Source organism: Sprattus sprattus (genome assembly GCF_963457725.1).
Source record: "Sprattus sprattus genome assembly, chromosome: 1".
Classification (NCBI taxonomy): domain Eukaryota; kingdom Metazoa; phylum Chordata; class Actinopteri; order Clupeiformes; family Clupeidae; genus Sprattus; species Sprattus sprattus.
In genome coordinates, this window is record NC_137920.1 from 8,758,582 (window position 1) to 8,769,097 (window position 10,516).

Below are 10,516 nucleotides of genomic sequence, written 5' to 3' on the forward strand. Positions count from 1 at the left end.
TCTCCTGCAAAATCTCCTGCATTTAAAAGCAAAAGTTTAAACCCCCTGGCTTAATCGTGCACACTAAATTATTTATTGTGCGTAAGCCATTTCAATGTGAGACCTACTGAAATAATAGAGATACCATGGGAATACCGTAATGATGTGATTTAATTTACAGTCTGTTACATGTAAGCAGTGGCGATTTTAGCCTGAAATTTCTGGTGGGGCAAATTTATATGACGTCATATTACATTACAAAAATAGAGGTAGCTGATTATTATAACAGTAGGCCTACCTATATAGACCAGTCAGGTATACTATGGGCTGCATTTTGAGTGCCAGCAGGGAGTAGACATCCTATTTCAAATACATGTCACATGCTTTACCGCTCAGCACGACACAAAGATGTTGCCTATAATAATATTAATAATAATATTGCCTTATATTTTAAACGCACTCTTCGTTCCAAATAATCTCAGAGCGCCAACATGGTACGCAATATAATATAGCATTAAAGTAAAAAGATTAGACAGACACATAGCTTCAAAACTTGCATAATTCATTAAACAAAACGATCTCCTTCAGCTCAGTTTTGACTCACCAATGCAGATCACTTAAAAAGGAAGTTGGCTCCACGGTTCTTTGCTTGAGCAAACCTCTCGATTACGCTGTCGTTAAAATCCAGCAGTCCATTAATGAAGGTGTTTTCAATAGAAAGCATGGACTGTGTGGTCCCAAACGTTGTATTTCCAATTTTTCTTCCTGCGGCAATGTGCTGAAATGCACCCTCAGCAAACAATCTACGTCATTCATTCTTATCCATTCATTAAAAAATTCTTTCAAAATTGTGTAAAATCTACCGATAGCGAACTCTTCTGTAAGTCTCCTGTAACTCCTGATCTCACTCTCACTGTATGTTTTTTTTTTTTTGCTTAGTCTCGGGGTAGAGTTCTCGCGGGTTTCCCATTATCCCAGTCTACATTACGTAGAATACGTAGATTACGCAGTTAACGTCTAGGGGCAAATTTGAAATTGCCCCTAGCCTCAATGTTAACTTTGGCCGGTGTGGTTCGCGCTCATTGGTGTTTCTATGGTAACGGTGGGGCAGCGTGGGTCTTTGCCCCTCCGGAAACAGGAAACGGAAATATAGACATAACGTTCATTCATGCCTATGGCAAGCACGCAGGCAGTAGAACACACAAATCAAATTACTCCAAAACAAGACTATAATGCTTGTGAGTCAAGTTTATTCACACAAATATGTACGCTACTTTGCATATAAAAATGTATATATAGTTTGCCACGAAGTAGGAATGGATTGAGCCTTCTCGTGGGTCTGGTGGGACACTGCCCCATCTGCCCCTAATGTAGAAATGCCACTGCATGAAAGACCTTTAAAATCTCTGTCGTGATTTTGTCTCCAGATCTCTAAATTATGTGCCTGAATCTTTGCCTATATTTACAGTGTAGTCTCTAGGTGTTAAGTTTTAGCCTCAGTGACCTCCAAGTCATTTACTATTTTAGCAAATAGCCTGTCAATCAATAATACCTTGTTTTTAGTGTTGTAGTTCTAATGTAACAAATAGAGGAGAGAGAGGATGCTATTAAAAACATATTCTCGAATGTTATAGGAGACATTCAAAGGATCCATTCGGGCTAAAGGAGTACAAAGGAAAAATTAAAAAAAGTCAACAGAGATCAGCAAACGACAATGAGAAAAAACACATAAATGCCCCCAGTGTTTCAAAACCTTTGCTGCACCTTCTGCTCTTGCAATTCATCAACCAACACACAGGAGAGAAGCCCCATAATTGTTCTGAGTGTGGAAAGGCCTTTACTGAAAAGGGTTATCTCAAGACACACCTGAGGATGAACACTGGAAAAAAGCCACATCATTCTTCTGATTGTGGAAAGACTTTTAGTCAAATTTTTCATTTCAAAAGACACCAGAGGATTCATACTGAGGAAAAGCCCCATCATTGTGGAAAGGCCTTTAATAGACTATTTGCCCTCAAGGTACATCAGAAACTGCGTTCAAGACAAAGCCCCTTCTGTGAAGTACATATGATATCATCCACCCTGTACTGGTGGAGATTAGGGTTCACAGTGTGGAGAACCCTTTAGTCAATGTTCTAATACCAACACTCAACTGGGGCGCACAAACGAAGCCTCATCAGTGTTGGCAGTGTATAAAGGCTAACAATAAACCGGCCTGTCTGGAAAGATGTCAGAAGATACATATATACAAGCGAAAAACAATATCAGTGTGTACGCGTGTAGGATCCCAATCATTCTTATGGTGGCTATATGGCCTTTTTACCTGCATGTTTACATTATGTCTTATAGCGACACTCTGTGTGGATAAAAGACTGCTCCTGTTTGGTAGAGTACCACCACATATAAAGCCTTTTATCATTCACGTCCTTTGTATTTATTCCTGTTGTGTTCTCAAAGTAAGATGACCTTTTGTTGTTCTGTATGTTAATCAGGTTTCTATGTCCTGCTGCCTGAAATGTTTCTCAATGGTCTACCCCATATCCATACTAAATTATTTTCAATCACTCACACCTTAGTTTGCTTCCTGACCCTAGGTGTTTGAGCAATTCCAGTGTGGGGACCTTTCCTTTGTTACTATGATGAGATTACCATTTTGGATGATTATGTTTGCCAAGTTTTGGTGGTCCCAGCAGCGGCTTGATCATGAATCTTACAAAATACATGCAGACTTAAGAAGAGGGTTATATAGCAGGGTAACTGCAGTAGATTGAGACATGTAATTTGGATCGTTAGACTTCTGCAGATTGAAGGAGAGGGTTTCTATAGCAGGGTAACTTCAGTTGTCACTGAGGAAGAACACATGTCTGAATGCAGGTGTTTTCATGACTCACTGATAATTAGGCTACTCATGTGTGTGTATGAAATGTAGGCTCCCATTCATATTATTATGGTGTCTGAGTGACTTAGTTACCTAGGATAAATGAACGCTTTCTTCAGTTCCCAATCCCACCTGTCCTCTTATTCCCCATCACATTTTCAGCTCACACCCACTGCCACACACAATAAAACAGGTGAAAAGTCCTTGAACATGAAGTATTAAGTATTCTGATTAAGAACTGAGGCTTTCTTCAGATTTCCACCCCACTCCCCCTTTCCTTTCTTACCCATCACCTCTCAGTTCACACATCCACCTTTATCCATGTTTATTTCTGTTGTATTCCTATAGTGAGGTACACAATGAAAGGGCTCTTACATTGTGCTTCAACTGAGCATTCCACTGCCACCTATTAGTCAAAACATGAACAAATCAAAAGCATTCAGAGTGAACTGGGGTAAATATCTGGGATTTTGGTAATAATAACGTTTTAGGTCACCTTGTTTCTTATTAACTCAGTTGTTTGGGTAGCTTCTCACTGGTCAGTCTGATATTAACCCTATATCAGTATTAAAATACAAACACACAGGCTTTCTACCGTTTACCAACCTACCTTCTCCTGCTCAATCACCTTTCAGTTAACACCTCCACCCCACCCCCACCTACCCTCCTGTGTGGAGATTCTACAGGCTGAGCTATTGCCACGCCCACCTTAGGGCCATCAGATGTGTAAACGTTGCATATACACATGGAATCCCTTCCCATAATCCTTTGGTATTCTAGTCTCCATCACAAAGGTTCCTGCAGCTGATTGGATGAGCCACCTTTTTAAGGCAGACACTGGGGTGGTCTGGCAGTATAGTGTGTATGTGTAACTCACAGAGAGTACAACTCTACTGCAGTTCTTGTAGGCACATCTTGACTATATTAGACTTGTATTGAAGGAAAGATCAAGGATTTATTTTGCAAAACAGAACTAAAATGTCAGGATCTACTGAACCATCACAACTGCTGATGTCAGTGAAGGAGGAGATAAAAGAAGAAGAATTTGATGATTTCCTGCAAGAGTATCTGTCTTCATTTCAGAGAGTGGAAGAAAAGCCTGGACTGGAACATGACTGTAAGACTGAATCAGAAAGATCCCCAACCTTGGCCTGCAAAAAAGAAAAGCCTTCAATGATGGAAATTAAAGAGGAGGATGAATCGGATTTAAGAGAATATGATCACGATGATTCTCCTTCAAGTAGGTTGCAGATTATTTTTTATCATGAAAAAGCACAATATGCATATTACCTTAATCAAGGGGTACTATTATTTTTACATTTAAAAGAGAGAAAGTGTCTGTAACTCATGTGTCTGTATCTTTGTGTGCATTTAGTCTCCAGGTAGACAATTATTCTATTGAACACTTTTGTCCTAAATAACTTCCAAATGAGGAATAATTCTAGCCAATAGCTAATAATAAAAAGATATTTAAAAATATGAAGAAATTATTTTATAATGAAAATCTTGACAAATACAGTAGTTAGCTTAGGAAACGATCTTGCCATTTTGCCACTTCTAGTGTGTGTTACTATTAACTCATGTAAAGTTATGTAAACATAACATACTTAATTGTGTCAATAAGAACACTTGGAAAAGCAACTCAAAGGTTTCTGCCTATTCCCATTATTATTGTACGAGTTACAAGAGACTGTAACATCAGCTAAATAACTGGCATAATATTTTATTTAATAATAAGGGAGTTAAAAATATTTCATACCATTTATACTGTTATGAATAGGTTATTTAAAAGTTGATTTAAAAAACCCCTGGCTTTATTTTTTGCTTTACTCAATGAAATGTGAGACTAGTTGAGAGAATAGAGATACCATGGGAATACCATAATAAAGGGATATTACTTGTAGTACGTTGCATTTCAAACATTTAAAATGCCTACTTTCGATAATTAGTGAGGATATTATTTAAAAAATATTTTGCAATGTTATAGGAGACGTTCAAAGGATCCATTCTACAAAAAGGAGTCCAGAGGACAGAAGAAAGAAAGTCATCAGACATCAGCAACCGAACAAAAGGAACAAAAAACATGAATGCTCCCAGTGTTTCAAAACCTTTGCTGCACCTTCCGCTCTTGCAATTCATCAACGCACACACACAGGAGAAAAGCCATATAAGTGTTCTCAGTGTGGAAAAACCTTTAAAGGAAAGGGTGATCTCAAGAAACACCTGATGATCCATACTGGAGAAAAACCCCATCAGTGTTCTCAGTGTGGAAAGACCTTTAGTCACAAGAGTAATCTCAAGACACACCAGCGGATCCACACTGGGGAAAAGCCATATCATTGTTCTCATTGCGGAAAAACCTTTAGTCAAAAGGGTGATCTCAAGAACCACCTGATGATCCATACTGGAGAAAAGCCACATCAGTGTTCTCAGTGTGAAAAGGCCTTTACTGTAATGGGTAGTCTCATAAGACACCAGAGGATCCATACTGGGCAAAAGCCATATCAGTGTTCTCAGTGTGAAAAAGCCTACAGTGATTTGGGTAATCTCAAGAAACACCAGAAGATCCATACTGGGCAAAAGCCATATCAGTGTTCTCAGTGTGAAAAGGCCTTTCCTGGAATGAGTAGTCTAAAAATGCACCAGAGGATCCACACCGGAGAAAAGCCATATCATTGTTCTCAGTGTGGAAAGACTTTTAGTCAAAATGGTGATCTCAAGATACACCAGAGGATCCACACCGGAGAAAAGCCATATCATTGTTCTCAGTGTGAAAAGGCCTTTAGTCAAAAGGGTGATCTCAAGAAACACCTGATGACACATACTGGAGAAAAGCCACATCAGTAAAAATGTTATTTCACTATAAACTGATGGTGTGTTCTTATCCCATACACGTTTTGTAAAAATCAGTGGATTGCCCCTGTGTATGTCAGTTGGTGTGTGTTTGAAGTGTAGACATGCATTCATTTGATGTTTGTTTTCTATAGTTAGGTATTTTCAAAAATCCATCAATCATGAGCAGACTATGAAGGCTGATGTTTGAATAGTAGACACCCATTCATTCTTATGTTGCCTCTGTGACCTGCATCTCTGTGTAGGTTTGAGTCTGTTCCACTTTTCAGTGTGATTTCTGCCAAAAATAAAGGATTTTAAAATAATGTATATATTTCTGTTGTATCATTAATACATACAGTGCCTTGCATAAGTATTCACCCCCTTGGATGTTTTACCCTTTTATGGCTCTTATAAATCAGTCATGGTCAATATAAGTTGGCTTTTTGGACAAAAAAATTCACAAAATAGCTCTCTTGAATGTCAAAGTGAAAACATATTTCTACACAGTTATGTAAATAAAATAAAAAATATGTAATGAAAATAAGTGATTGCATAAGTATTCACCCCCTTGATCACCCCCTTTATATAGACTGACCTAATTCAACAGAGGTCCAGCCAATTGGTGCTAAAAGTCTCACAATTAGTGAAAAGGGGATCAGTGTGCAGTGAATGTGTCTCAAGTGATTGTAGTATAACGACATCTGTGTCTGGAAGGTCCATTCACTGGTCAGTATTCAGTAATCAGTATTACTGGCTATTGTTAAACCATTAAGACCCAAGATCACTCTAAGCAACTCAGAGAAATGGTTGTTGAAAAGTATAAGTCAGGGGAAGGATACAAAAAAATGTCCAAGGCACTAAAAATCCCCTTGAATTCTGTTAAATCCATCATCAAGAAATGGATGGATTGTGGCACATGTGTAAATCTGCCTAGATCAGGCCGTCCTCACAAACTGAGGGGCCATGCAAGAAGGAGACTAGTAAGAGAGGCCACCAATAGACCTATGACTACTCTGAAGAAGTTTCAAGCTTCACCAGTTGAGATTGGAGAAACTCTGCATACCACCACTGTTGCCTTGGTTCTTCACCAATCAAAGCTTTATGGAAGAGAGCTACTGTTGAAAAAAAGGATTGACTTCAGTTCGCCAAAAGGCATGCGGGAGTCTCCATGGTCAAGTGGAAGAAGGTTCTGTGGTTTGATGAGACCAAAGTGGAGCATTTTTTCAACAGTGGCTCTCTTCCATGAAGCTTTGATTGGTGAAGAACCAAGGCAACAGTGGTGGTATGCAGAGTCTCTCCCATACCAGCTGCTGAAGCTGGAAACTTCTTCAGAGTAGTCATAGGTGTCTTGGTGGCCTCTTTTACCAGTCTCCTTCTTGCATGGTCACCCAGTTTGTAAGGACGGCCTGATCTAGGCAGATTTACACATGTGCCATATTCCTTCCATTTCTTATTGATGAATTGAACAGAATTTCAGGGGATGTTAAGTGCCTTGGACATTTGTTTGTATCCCTCCCCTGACCTATACTTTTCAATAACCTTTTCTCTGAGTTTCTTAGGGTGATCTGTGGTCTTCATGGTGTAACAGTAGCCAGGAATACTGATTACTGAATACTGACCAGTGAATGGACCTTCCAGACACAGGTGTCGTTATACTACAATCACTTGAGACACATTCACTGCACACTGATCCCCATTTCACTAATTGTGAGACTTTTAGCACCAATTGGCTGGACCTCTGTTGAATTAGGTCAGTCTATATAAAGGGGGTGATCAAGGGGGTGAATACTTATGCAATCACTTATTTTCATTACATATTTTTATTTTATTTACATAACTGTGTAGAAATATGTTTTCACTTTGACATTCAAGAGAGCTATTTTGTGATTTTTTTTGTCCAAAAAGCCAACTTATATTGACCATGACTGATTTATAAAAGCCATAAAAGGGTAAAACATCCAAGGGGGTGAATACTTATGCAAGGTACTGTATATTACACATATTCTAGTTGGGCAAGACACTTAAAAAAAAAAAAGGCAAGTCCTCTAACATGAAGTTTGAAAACTGGAAACTTGCTTCAGATTACCACTCCACTAGGCCTTTCTTACCCATCATCTCTCAGATCACACATCCACCCCATCCCCCTACTATACTCCTTTGTGTAGTTTAAGCAGGTTGAGCTAGAGGTGTAAATGGTGCTCATAGACATGGAATCCCTAGATGTGAAAACATAATCAGCTGAAATAATATATATTTGTATTAATGCCATGATTTCAACAAAACATTTTGCAGTCCACCATTTGGTTTGAGAAATGTTTTTATAGCCAGTCAGATATGTACATTTAAAAATAATTGGGTGAAACATAGATGGTTTATCAACGGCATGTTTTAAAGTTGTGGTCATCTGTAGAAACAGGTCACCTCTGGTCACTTCAGCTCAGTTTCAAATAAAGCTTTACATTGTTCAACCATTGATTCAATGACAAGACTTGTAAAGACAGTGAATGAAACTATTAAGAATGAATAAAACATGTATTTATGTTAGGCACTAAGCACACCTTTTTTTCAAATCACTGAGAGTATTCGCCCATCATGGTTCTTTCCTACACAATGTTGAAAATATATTTTTCCTGCAAGGATTTTAAGATGAGATACCTCACATAAAAATGTCATGAGTTGCAATCTCTTTTTGCCCCTTCATTCATGGGCTTAAATTAAATGACATATTATAATACAAAACAGAACTTAAATGTCAGGATCTACTGAAAGATTTCAAGAAGCTAAAGGGTCAGATAGAAGATGCATTATATTAACAGCACAGAGTGGAGTCAGATTACTGATCTCACATTACTGATGGGTGTGTATGAAATGTAGGATCCCAATCATTCTTATGGTGGATATGGCCCTTTCACTGCATGTTTATATTATGTCTGCTGGTGAAACTCTGTGAAGATTAAAGACTGTTCCAGTTTTTTTAGTGAGTACCACACCACATACATGCAACCTGAAGAAGAGAATTTCTATAGCTGGGTATCTTCAGTTGAGTGAGACATGTAGTTTGGATTGTTAGCCATATTCATTTCTGCTGTATTCTTAAGGTAGTGTGCCCAATCACAGGAGTCCAGACATTGTAGTTGAGCAAGATATTCCACTGACATTCACAGTCAAAACAAAAAAATGTCTTCTGAATTGAGAGACACAAAAACACAAAAGCTTTAAAGGAGAGTGGAAGTTTATATGCAGGTCTAAAAGTATTTTTATCCTCTGTCCTCATATCAAGTTATTAACTATTATAAATTACTATTATACATTAATTCACACAAGCGTACACATATGGCTTCAGAAATACACACACAAACAGACAGTTTCAAAAGCTTTCAGGAACAATGGAGGGTTTCTTCAGTTGACCAGCCCACCCCATCTACCACATGACCTTTCAGTTCACACCTCCAACCCAACCCCACATATCCTTCCATACCCAATCACCTTTCAGTTCACACATCCAGGAATGGCCCATCTACCCTCCTTTGTGATGTCTCTGATGGTTAAACCCTGACCACGCCAACATGACTACCATCAGACGTGAACATTGCATTGATATTTAGCAGACACTTTTGTCCAAAGAGACATTCAAAGGAAGGCAATGCACATGGAATTCCTTCCCAAACTTCTTCATCATTCTGATGTACATTCCAAAAGCTCCTGCAATTATAAAACACCCTGTCATCCTTGAGTGTCTTACTCAATGAAATGTGAGACCCATTGAGAATAGAGATACCATGGGGAAACCTCAATGATAGGATTTCATTTGCAGTCTGTTACATTTAAGACCTTTAAAATGTCTGCTGTAATTTCATCTCCAGATCTCTAACTCATGTGGCTGAATCTCTGCTTATATTTACAGTGCAGTCTCTAGGTCTTCATTTTAACACTCTAAGGTCCAAGGCCTTTTAGACTTTTCTAAGTTGACTGACATGCCTTGATGTTTTTGTACATTTTGCTTAACTAAAAACATTGATGCACAAATGGAATATATGATTCTATTCTAGAAGACCTCAGCAATAATATTAGAAAAGGGTTCAATGTTTCCGTGGTTGTTCTTTTTATGTCTCTAAGACGAAAACTAAAAAAAAAAAATATCCCGGACGAGGGATATAGACCTTTTAGTGTTAAGCCTTAGGGACTTCCAAGTGATAAACTGTTCTAGAAAATAGCCAGTCAATCAATGATACATTGTTTAGTGTTGTAGTTCTAATGTAACAAATAGTGGAGAGAGAGGATACTATATTAAACATATTCTCAAATGTTATAGCAGACATTCAAAGGATCCATTCAGGCAAAAGCAGTACAGAGGAAAAAAGAAAGAATGTCATCAGACATCAGCAATCGACAATTAGGTAGAAAACACATGAATGCCCCCAGTGTTTCAAAACCTTTGCTGCACCTTCTACTCTTGCAATCCATCCACCAACACACAGGAGAAAAGCCCCATCATTGTTTTCAGTGTGAAAAGGCCTTCACTGAAAAGGGTAATATCACACCAGACGATGCACACTGGAAAAAAGCCACATCATTGATCTCATCATTACTCTCAAGCAGAATCTCAAGGCACATCAGATAATCCATACTGGGGAAAAAGCCATGTTGGAAGAATTTCAAGAGTAGCTCTAATATCACCAGCCATCAGATCACACATACGGGATAAAGCCACATCATTGTTCCGATTGTGGAAAGACTTTTAATAAAATGTCTCATTTCAAGAGACACCAGATGATTCATACGGGGGATAAAAGCCCCATAATTGTTCCGATTGTGGAAAGACTT